This window comes from Chrysochloris asiatica, unplaced genomic scaffold (genome assembly GCF_000296735.1).
Source record: "Chrysochloris asiatica unplaced genomic scaffold, ChrAsi1.0 scaffold00003, whole genome shotgun sequence".
Taxonomy (NCBI): Eukaryota; Metazoa; Chordata; class Mammalia; order Afrosoricida; family Chrysochloridae; genus Chrysochloris; species Chrysochloris asiatica.
In genome coordinates this window covers 26,551,340-26,561,589 of record NW_006408521.1, presented here as the reverse complement: position 1 = coordinate 26,561,589, position 10,250 = coordinate 26,551,340, and the positions used below count along the sequence as shown (strand labels likewise).

General features: G+C 41.4%; 1 pseudogene; it reads left to right on the top strand.

The window, feature by feature from the left end:
- Nucleotides 1-10,250, top strand: part of LOC102823745 — a 37,789-nt pseudogene that overhangs the window by 24,877 nt on the left and 2,662 nt on the right.

Sequence of the window (10,250 nt, the reverse complement as noted above, 5' to 3'; positions counted from 1 at the left end):
AGGGACCTCCGCTCCTAGGCTGAAAAGTTAATCACTCCCCTCCTTGCTACAAAAGCAAATTCATTTTTGAACAGCATAAAATGTGATTATACATGTGAACCTCAATAGATGGAATGCACAGGAATTGAATTGACTATATCTGTGGGAAGAGTTAATGGAAAAACTCAGCCTCATCAGCCAAAACAGGCCAAGGGCTGACTATGGAACAGGTCATAAATTGCTCATATGCAAGTGTAGGCTGAAGTTGAAGAAAATTATAACAACTCCACTAGAGCCAAAATAGGGTCCTGGTGTGGCACTGTAGATAAGCACTGGACTGCTAATTGTAAGGCCAGCAGTTCAAACCCACCAACTCCTTGGAAATCCTATAGAGTCTCTATGAGTTGGAACTGACTCCATGCCACTTAACAACATCAAGAGCCAAAATATGACCTCGAATATATTCCTACTGAATTTAGAGACCATCTCAAGAATAGAGTTGATGCATTAGACACTAGGGCATCAAAAACATCATACATGAAGAAAGCAAAAAGCCTTTAAAAAAACAGGGGAACAAAAAGAGATCAAAATGAATGTCAGAAGGAACTCTGAAACTTGCTCTTGAATGTAGAGAAGCTAAAGTAACTAGAAGAAATGATGAAATAAAAGAGCTGAACAGAAAATCTTGAAGGGCAGCTTGAGAAGATAAAGTGAAGTATTACAATGAAAAGTGCAAAAACCTGGAGTTAGAAAACCAAAAGGAAAATAAATACATGGTCAGCATTTCTCAAGCTGAAAGAATTGAAGAAGAAATTCAATCCGTGACTTAAAATAGTGAAATATTCTATGGGAATTGAATGATAGAGGAAGCATCAAAAGAGTGTAAGGAATGCAGAGTCACTGTACCAAAAAGAATTGGTCAATGATAACCATTTTAAGAGGTACTTTACCTCTTACAATACATCAAGAACTGATGGTATTGAAGAATGAAGTATAGGCTGCACTGAAGGCATTTCAAAAAACAAGGCTCTAGAAATTGACTGAATACAAATTGAAATGTTCTAATAAACTGATACAGCACTGGAGTCCCTTACACGTATATGGCAAAAAATTTGGAAGACAGCTACCAGGCCAACTGATTGGAAGAGAACCATTCCAAAGAAAGGTGGCCCAATGGAATGCAGAAATTATTGAATGCTATCATTAATATCACATGCAACAAAATTTTGCTTAAGATAATTCAAAAATGGTTGACAAGAACTGTGAGAAAACCCAGCCAGATTCAGGAGAGGACATGGAATGAGGGATATCATTGCTCATGTCAGATGGATCTTGGTGAAAGCAAAGAATGCCAGAAACAATGTTTACTTGTGCATTATTTATTATGCAAAGGCATTCAACTGTGTGAATTCAAGCAAACTATGGATACCATTGTGAAGAATGGGTATTCAAGAACACTTAATTATGCTCACGAGGAAACTGTACAAAGACCAAGAGGCACTTGTTAGAACAGAGCAAATGGATACTGAATGGTTTAGAATCAGAAGAGGTGTGGGCCAGTGTTGTATCCTTTCACCATACTTATTCAATCTGTATATTGAGCAAATAATCCAACTAACTGGATTTTATGAAGAAGAACATGCTTCAGGTTTGGAGGAAGACTCATTAGCAACCTGTGGTATGGAGAGGATACAACCTTACTTGCTGAAAGCGAAGAGGACTTGAAATACTTACTGATGAAGATCAAAGGCTACAAGCTTCAGAATAGATTTCAACTCAGTGTAAAGAAAATAAAATCCTCACAAGTGGACAAATAAATAACACCATGATAAACAGAGAAGACTAAAGTTTCAAAGACTTCATTTTGCTTGAATCCACAATCAACACTCATAGAAGTAGCAGTCAAGAAATCAAATGACTTATTGCATTAGGCAAATTTGCTGCACAAGTTCCCTTGAAAGTCTCAAATAGTAAAGATGTCATTTTGAGGACTAAGGTGCACCTGACCCAAGTCATGGTATTTTCATTCACTTCATATGCATGTGAAAGTTGGACAATGAATGAGGAAGACTGTAGAAGAACTGATGCTTTTGAGTTATGGGGCTGGAGGAGAATATTGAAAGGACCATGGAGTGCAAAGAATGAGCAGGTCTGTCTTGACAGAAGCACATCCAGAATGCTCTTTAGAGACAAGGATGGCAAGGCTTTCTTTGTCTCTTGTTCTTTGGACATGTTGTCGGGAGGGACCAGACCCTGGAGAAGAGCATCATGCTTGGAAAAGTAGAGGATCAGCAAAAAAGAGTAAGACCCTCAATGAGATGGATTGACACAGTGGCAGCAAAAATGGCACCAACATAACAATTGTGAGGCTGGCACAGGACTGGGCAGTGTTTCCTTCTGTTAGGCACAGAGCCGCTATGAGTCAGAACCAACTCGACAGAACCTAACAACAGCAACATGTCCTTCAGAGATTCGGGTATGAAGAGAGAAATCAATATATGTAAAATGTGTATTTACACAAGAAGTAGAGATTCTGAACAAAATGGGCTGACCTTGTGGCTCAAACCGACCTTGTAGTCCTGTACTTACCCTACAGTGCCACACCAAGACTCTGATATTTTATATAGCTGTCATTATACAGATATATTTACATACTGATCTACTAAACGGAATAGCACAAGTAGACAAACTATTATAATACCAAGCATAAAAGATGAATTGCTTTGAAGCATTACAATGAAATCCTACAAAGTTAAAGAAAGGAGAGATTACCTTCAGTAGAGGGTATCAGAAGATAAGGTTTTAGAGATGGGTCTCAAAGGAAAGCTAGAAACTCAAAGAAGCAAATAGGGCAGGGTCAAAATTGTGAGCAAATGGGAGAGAAGGAACAAATGCAAAACAATGGGATTGGTCTGCTTTGAAGTTGCTTCTCTCCTAATAGAGAAAGTCACTTATGAAACTAAAACCTAAATTAGAGCGAGAGAGAAGTGTAAAAATAGAGGCCTGCGGAAAGGGTTTTGTGAGATCACATGCCATTTTCATTACTTTTAACAAAACCAGATGACGTGTCCTTCTATGCTTGAGAATACCTTCCAATGACTGTCCCTGTCCAATCCTACCATCTCTTCCCCCTTTCGACCAGAGCTTGGGTTTTCTTTTCTTTATGAAACACATTTCATCCAAATCACAAAACACATGTGCCCTTCAATTTCTAGCTGCTTGGTTCCTGATAAGGGGACTGGGAACAATCCAGAGTAGATGTGAGAGATGAACCTTAGGAAAGTCCCGGCTCTGTAACACAAAGTACTGGATTGCTCTTTGCTTTCTTCCCCTAGGGATTGTTTTCAGCCAAGGAGAGAGGTGGAAGCAAATGAGGCGCTTTACCCTCACAACCTTGAGGAACTTTGGAATGGGGAAGAGAAGCCTGGAGGATAGGATCCAGGAAGAAGTCCAGTGTCTTGTGGAAGAACTCGCAAAAACAGATGGTGATTCTCACCTATCATCCTTTTGGGAGCTAGGAAGTTCCTACCCACACTCCTCCTCTGGGCGTCACTCTCTGGCCCAGGGTCTGATCTATTCCATATAGAGAGAGAGTTGGGAGAAAAGGGGTGGGTAGGAATTGGTCTTCAGGACTCTGGAATCCTCTTGCCTTAATTTATTTCTCAACTGGAGCACTTACTAAACGCAACCCAAACCACTGCTGACGAGTCAGTTCCAACTCACGGTGACCCTGTAGGACAGAGTATCCATGCCCCATAAGGTTTCCAAGGCTGGAAATCTTTAGGGAAGCCGACCGCCACAGCTTGCTCCCAAGGAATGACTGGTGGTTTTGAACTGTCTACCTGTCAGTTGTGAGCCTAGTGCTTTAACCACTGGGCCACCAGAGTTCCCTGAGCACTTTTTGAACTGGTGACCTAGCTTCTCCTCATCTAAAAAAAATGGGGCTAAGACGCAAACCACCAAAATGAGGTTTGAATAATATATATGTAAAAGCATTTTCATGGTGCTCAGCATGTGGTAAAGGAGCCCTGGCGGCACAGTGGGTTATGCATTGGGCTGCTAACCACAAGGACAGCAGTTTGAATCCATCAGCCACTGTGTGGGATCAAAATGAAGCTTTCTGTTCCCATAAAGATTTACAGCCTCAGAAACCCTATAGAGGGTAGCTATGAGTCGGAACTGACTTGAAAGTACACCACTGTTACCAGTAGCATGTGGGAAATGTTTCATAATATTATTTGTAGTTATTATGGAGTACTAGTGTGGCACTATATGATAAGCACTGAACTACTATCCACAAGGTTGGCGGTTCAAATTTATCAACCACTCCTTAGAAACCCTATACAAGGTGGCTATGAATCAGAACTGACTCAGCAGCACTTTAACAACTACAATTATGAAATTATGAAGTCCTTGGGTAGTTGAAATGGTTAATGTACTCAGCTACTAACTAAAAGGTTGTTGGTTAGAGGCCACCCAGAGGGACCTCGGAAGAAATGTGTGATAATCTATACTTTGAACAAGTCAGCCATTGAAAACCCTGTGGATCGCAGTTCTACTCTGACACACATGGGGTTTTCATGAATTGGAATCAACTTGACAGCAACTGACACAGGTTATTATTAGATCACAGTATTAACACAATGCTAATCCTCACCACTGGCCCAATCAACAACATTCTTATCAATGGAGAAAAGATTGAAGTTGTCAAGGACTTCATTCTTCTTGGATCAACTATCAACACTCAAGGAAGCAGCAGTCAAGAGATCAGACGATGTATTGCATTAGTTATATCTGCTGCACAGGAAATCTTTTTAAAGTGTTGAAGAGCAAAGATGTCAGCTTGAGGACTAAGGTGTGCCTGACCCAAGCCATGGTATTTTCAATGACCTTATATGGATGCGAAAGCTGGACAGTGAATAAGGAAGACCATAGAAGAATTGATGCCTTTGAGTTGTGGTGTTGGAGGAGAATACTGAAAGTGCCATGGACTGCCAGAAGAACCAATAGATCTGTTTTGGAAGAAGTGCAGCCAGAGTGCTCCTTGGAGGCCAAGATGGCTAAGCTTTGTCTCTCATACTTGGGACATATTGTCCAGAGAGAACAGTCGCTGGAGAAGGATGTCATGCTGGTTAAGGTGGAGGGTCAGAGAAAAAGAGGAAGACCCCTAACGAGATGGATTGGCCAGGTGGCATCATTGATGGACTCAAGTGTGTCAACGGTGGTGAGGTTGGCCCAGGATCGGACATTGTTTCGTTCTGCTGTGCATGGGGTCGCTATGAGTCGGTTCCGACTCGATGGCACCTGACTACAACAACAAATGGGTCAGAACCAACTTGATGGCACTTAACAACAACATAGTAGATATTGTTGTTGTTGTTAAATGCTGTCAAGTTGGTTCTGACCCATAGTGACCATGTATAGGATTTCCAAGGAGCAGTTGGTGGGTTTGAACTGCTGACCTTGTGGTTCAAAGTCCAGTGCTGATCCTACAGCACCACACCAGGAATCTATATAGTATTATGTGATTGTATTATAATATATGGTAATATAATGCTACATGGCATATAAGTATTAATTTGAGTTCTTGAAATTGTTTTGCAGGGTGATTACATTTCTAAATGTTAGAGTTGTTCTTTTCTTACATTAGCTCAGCCATTTGACCCCGCCTTCATCCTTTCCTGTGCTCCTTGTAACGTGATCTGCTCCATTCTCTTCAATGAACGTTTCCAGTACAATAATGAGAAATTCCTCTACCTGATGAAATTGTTAACTGAAATATTTCAGCGAACGAACTCTCCATGGAACCAGGTAACTCCTAGATGGTTTCTGCATTTGTGGTTGGTCTCACTCCATGTACAAAGTGCCACCTTCCCTCCATATCTGGTGGATGAATGAGGACTGCCACGTGTACTGTCCTCTGCTTGCTTCCATGGCTTTACGTGTACAGAAGAAGACACTTTGAACATTTTGTTGCCTATGTTTCTTGTAAGGCCCCATGCCACATTTTCTCCTTTGATGACTGCAGGATTGACCCAAAGTGAAGTAGCAAGCAGATGGTAAGGAGCTGCTCTCCTGTTGTGATGATCCTGTCCCCCTCTCTTCTTCTTGGGAACTGGGGAAGGAATGCTGCCTGGCTTGAGAACTCAGAGGGTTAGGCATTCCAGTCAGAAACACTGGTCTCTTCACAAACTGAATTTCTTGAATGTTTTTGTTTCCTTCCATTTTTAGCTTTATAATCTCTGGCCATCAATCATAAAACATCTTCCTGGAGAGCATAGAATCTTCTCAAAAAGAGTTAATGATGTCAAATGTTTTATCCTGGAGAAAGTGAAGGAACATCAAGAGTCTCTGGATCAGAATAACCCTCGGGACTACGTTGATTGTTTTCTCTGCAAGATGGAGAAGGTACTTTCTGTGGGTGTCTTTCCCAGTCGTTATTAAGTGCCATAGAGTTGGTCTGACCCATAGAGACCTGTGTAGAGTTTCTGAGCAGCAGCAGGTGAATTTGAACCACCAACCTTGTGGTTCAAACTGACCTTGCAGTCTAGTGCATTACCCTGCATCACCACACTCGTACCATGGACCACTTAGGCAATTTCTGACAGTTAAGGACTATTATCGTTATTAATGTTGTTGTTGTTAATTGCCAGCAAGCAGATTGTTGTTGATTAGTACTGTTGACTCATAGCGACCTTGTATAGGGTTTCCGAGCAGGGGCTGGTGGATTGGAATTGCCAACCTTGTGGTTCAAACCAACCTTGCGGACCAATGCTGTAGTTCCACACCTATAATGTTGTTGTCGCTGCCATTGGCTCTGACTCATCGCAGCCTTATGTATAACAGAACAAAGTGTGGCCCCATCACATGCCACCTTCATGATTGTTGTTATGTTTGAGTCCCTTGCTGTGACTATTGTGTTAGTTTAGCTCATTTCATTTACCCTGACCCTCTGCTTTACTGACCGAAATGGCCTTTTTTAGTGATTGGTCTTTCCTGAGAATGTGTTTAAAGTAAGTGAGTCAAAGTCTCTTAAACTCATGTGGCCATTAATTCTGCCATCTTCAGGAGAAAGATAACCCAAAGTCTGAATTTTATTTGGAGAATCTGGCTGTGTGTGGCTCTAATTTGTTTGTGGCTGGAACAGAGACAACCAGTAGCACTCTGAGATTTGGGCTCCTGCTCTTGATGAAACATCCTGAAGTGGAAGGTATGTAGAATATCTCATCAGCACAGGCAAGATGAGCTCAGGGCACTGCTTCACTTTCTCTTCGCTGTCTCGTAGAACAACGTGCAAAGGGTCATTCACTGTGCATTTTGCTTTTGTAGATCAGAATCACGTCTGATGCTGTTGATAGGAAAGAGGTTTTTTTTTTTAAGAACTCAAAGGCTTGTATTTAAGCTTAAAAACAGAGGGGAGCTTCTGAATCCCAAATCTCATATATGAGATGCAATGCTAAAGGAACCAAATCCAAACCACTGCCATTAAGTTGATTCCAACTCAAAGGCATCTTATATAGGATTTCTGAGACTGCAAATCTTTATGGGAACAGCCTCATCTTTCTCCCACAGAACGTCTGTTGGCTTTGAACTGCTGAACTTGCAGGTAACAGTCCAATGCTTATCCTGCAGTACCACCAGAACTTCTTAATGTCAAAGAAAGACCCTAATAAGATGGGGGACACATGGATTTCCACGATGAATTATCATCCTAGACCTGCGAATGCCTGACTATGCAACTTTTTTTAAATAAGTGCTTTCCCATCTTGTAAATGGATCAGACCCCCAAAGGAGATTTCTAGCTCCAATACAATGTGAAATTCAAATATGAAATTGTAGTAGTTGGCTATTGCCAAGCATACCCCTCAGAATACAGCCCTTAGGAAGCAAGTGTTTATATTACTGCTCAAAATAGTATCTGTCAGACCCATCAAGTATGTAAGAGTGTGTGAAGCTGACAAAGCGAATACTCCCACTAGAGTGAGGGGTAAGCATTTCCTCACTACAGATGCTTTGCCAAGACTTGTGGGATAAACCATAATCCTTGTCATATGGGTGTTTTTCTCATGGGTCCAAGAAAACAAACCGATTAATGCAGGAGACTAATGAGCAAAATCTGTTGCAATAAAGTCTTTCATTGGTCTATGGCAGCAAACTAGACAATAGAAATTCAGAATCAAAGTAATGAGCTGCTTAGAAACTGTCTTTGGCCCCTGGAACCCTTTCCTGGGTTACTTCCTGTTGTGTACTGCAAGCATTTCTAGGTCTCCAGAGAGTAGGTCCTTATTTATGATTCATGTCTCTTCAGCCAAAGTTCATGAAGAAATTGACCGTGTGATTGGACGAAACCAAATCCCCTGTATGAAGGACAAGATAAAGTTGCCCTATACAGAGGCTGTGGTGCACGAGATACAAAGATTCATCACCCTCATTCCTTGTAATCTGCCCCATGCTGTGATCCGGGACACGAAATTCAGACAATTTGTCATCCCTAAGGTTAGACATGTCTGTGGAAAGCTGACTGGTGTAGTAGGGACAATGGTCCCTTGAGGGGTCTTGTGAGAGGCTTATCAATTCAGTTGCAGGAAGACAAGAGCAATTGAGAGTCACAGAAAGAACATCAGCCAGAGTCACATAACCTAGGTTTGAAATCTGGCGCTGTGATAAAGTGAGCCCTCAGGCCAGCCCTTCCTCGGTCTTCCTAGAATGGAGCAAGTTCCTTACCACTCTCATATGAACTGCATTAAGTCAGCATGATTTTGATGAATAAGAATCTCTTGGGAACTGTTTTCTGATTTATTCATGATGGATTTGAAAAGGGGGAGAGCGGGAAGTGTGCCTGCAGCTCAATCCAAGTCTTACACTCCTTGAATCCAGATTTTCTTCTCCCAGGACCTTACATACCATTTGAGACATCACTGCGCCTGACAGTTAACATGTCAAAATGACTTCCTGCATACTGGGATGTAGTCAGCCTTGCGCAGTGAATAAGGGCCTGAGTTTTACATTTAAACAGTTACAGAACATAGAAGAGGAAACAAAAGTGTCAAACCTGACAGAAAAACCACAAAACAGAAATGACACACTACTGCTCGATCTCACAAATGTCAGTGGTCTAAAACCACATTAAAAAGTGCTGTCCCATTAACATATAAATATCATATCAGGAAAACAAGAATAGCTTGACCCAGGAGATCCACTTCATGAAAATTCACACATTAATAGATTTGTTTGTTCTTCTGGCAGTTCATGGTATTTTAAATATTCTCCAACAGTATAACTCAAATGCATCGATTCTTCTATGGTCTTCCTTATCCACTGTCCAGCATTCGCATGCATATGAAGTACTTGAAAATACCACGGCTTGGGTCAGGTTGCACCTTAGTCTTCAAAGCGACATTTTTGCCCTTTAACACTCTAAAGAGGTCTTGGGCAGCAGATGCAATATGCAATATGATGTTTGGTTTCTTGACTGCTGCTTCCATGGAAGTTGATTGTAGATCTGAGCAAAATGAAGTCTTTGACAACTTCAATCTTTTCTCCATTTCTCATGATGTCATTTATTGGTCCAGCTGTTGATCGGTTCTTCGTTTTCTGTCCATGGAGGTGCAATCCATACTAAAGGCTATGTCTTTATCTACATTGCATGACTGTGTGTTCAAAAGAGCCGTAACTCAAGGCTCTCACTCTCAGACAAGCTAAAAAATGCTCACTCCAACTAAGGTGCCATTATTACGACTGTTAACCTATTTGTGAACCCAGGCTAAGAAAAATCCAATAACTCTCAACTCTGCCTTTCTTGTTTCCAGGGCACTACTGTATTTCCAATACTGTCTTCAGTCTTACTTGATTGCAAGGAGTTTCCCAACCCAGAGAAGTTTGACCCGGGCCACTTTTTGGATAAAAATGGCAACTTTATGAAAACAGAATACTTTGTGCCTTTTTCCCTTGGTAAATATAAATAAACCCACCAACGCCACACACATGCACACTTTGGACAATTTAAAAAAATGTTTTATTGTGAATTATGTGATAGTTTACATGGGAGAACATTAGCTTTACATTCATCCTATCGTATATCATTTCATTGCCATGGTTACAATCCCCTCTATGCATCATCAACCAACCAAAAGGCATATCCTACAAGTCTGCCCCCCACCCCCACCCCCGGTCATCAGTACACAGCCCCTCTCCCTCTCTGGGTCTAAATCCCCAGCTGCTCTGAATCTCTCCACATCATCATCTCTGCCTCCATCTCAGGCATCACTGCT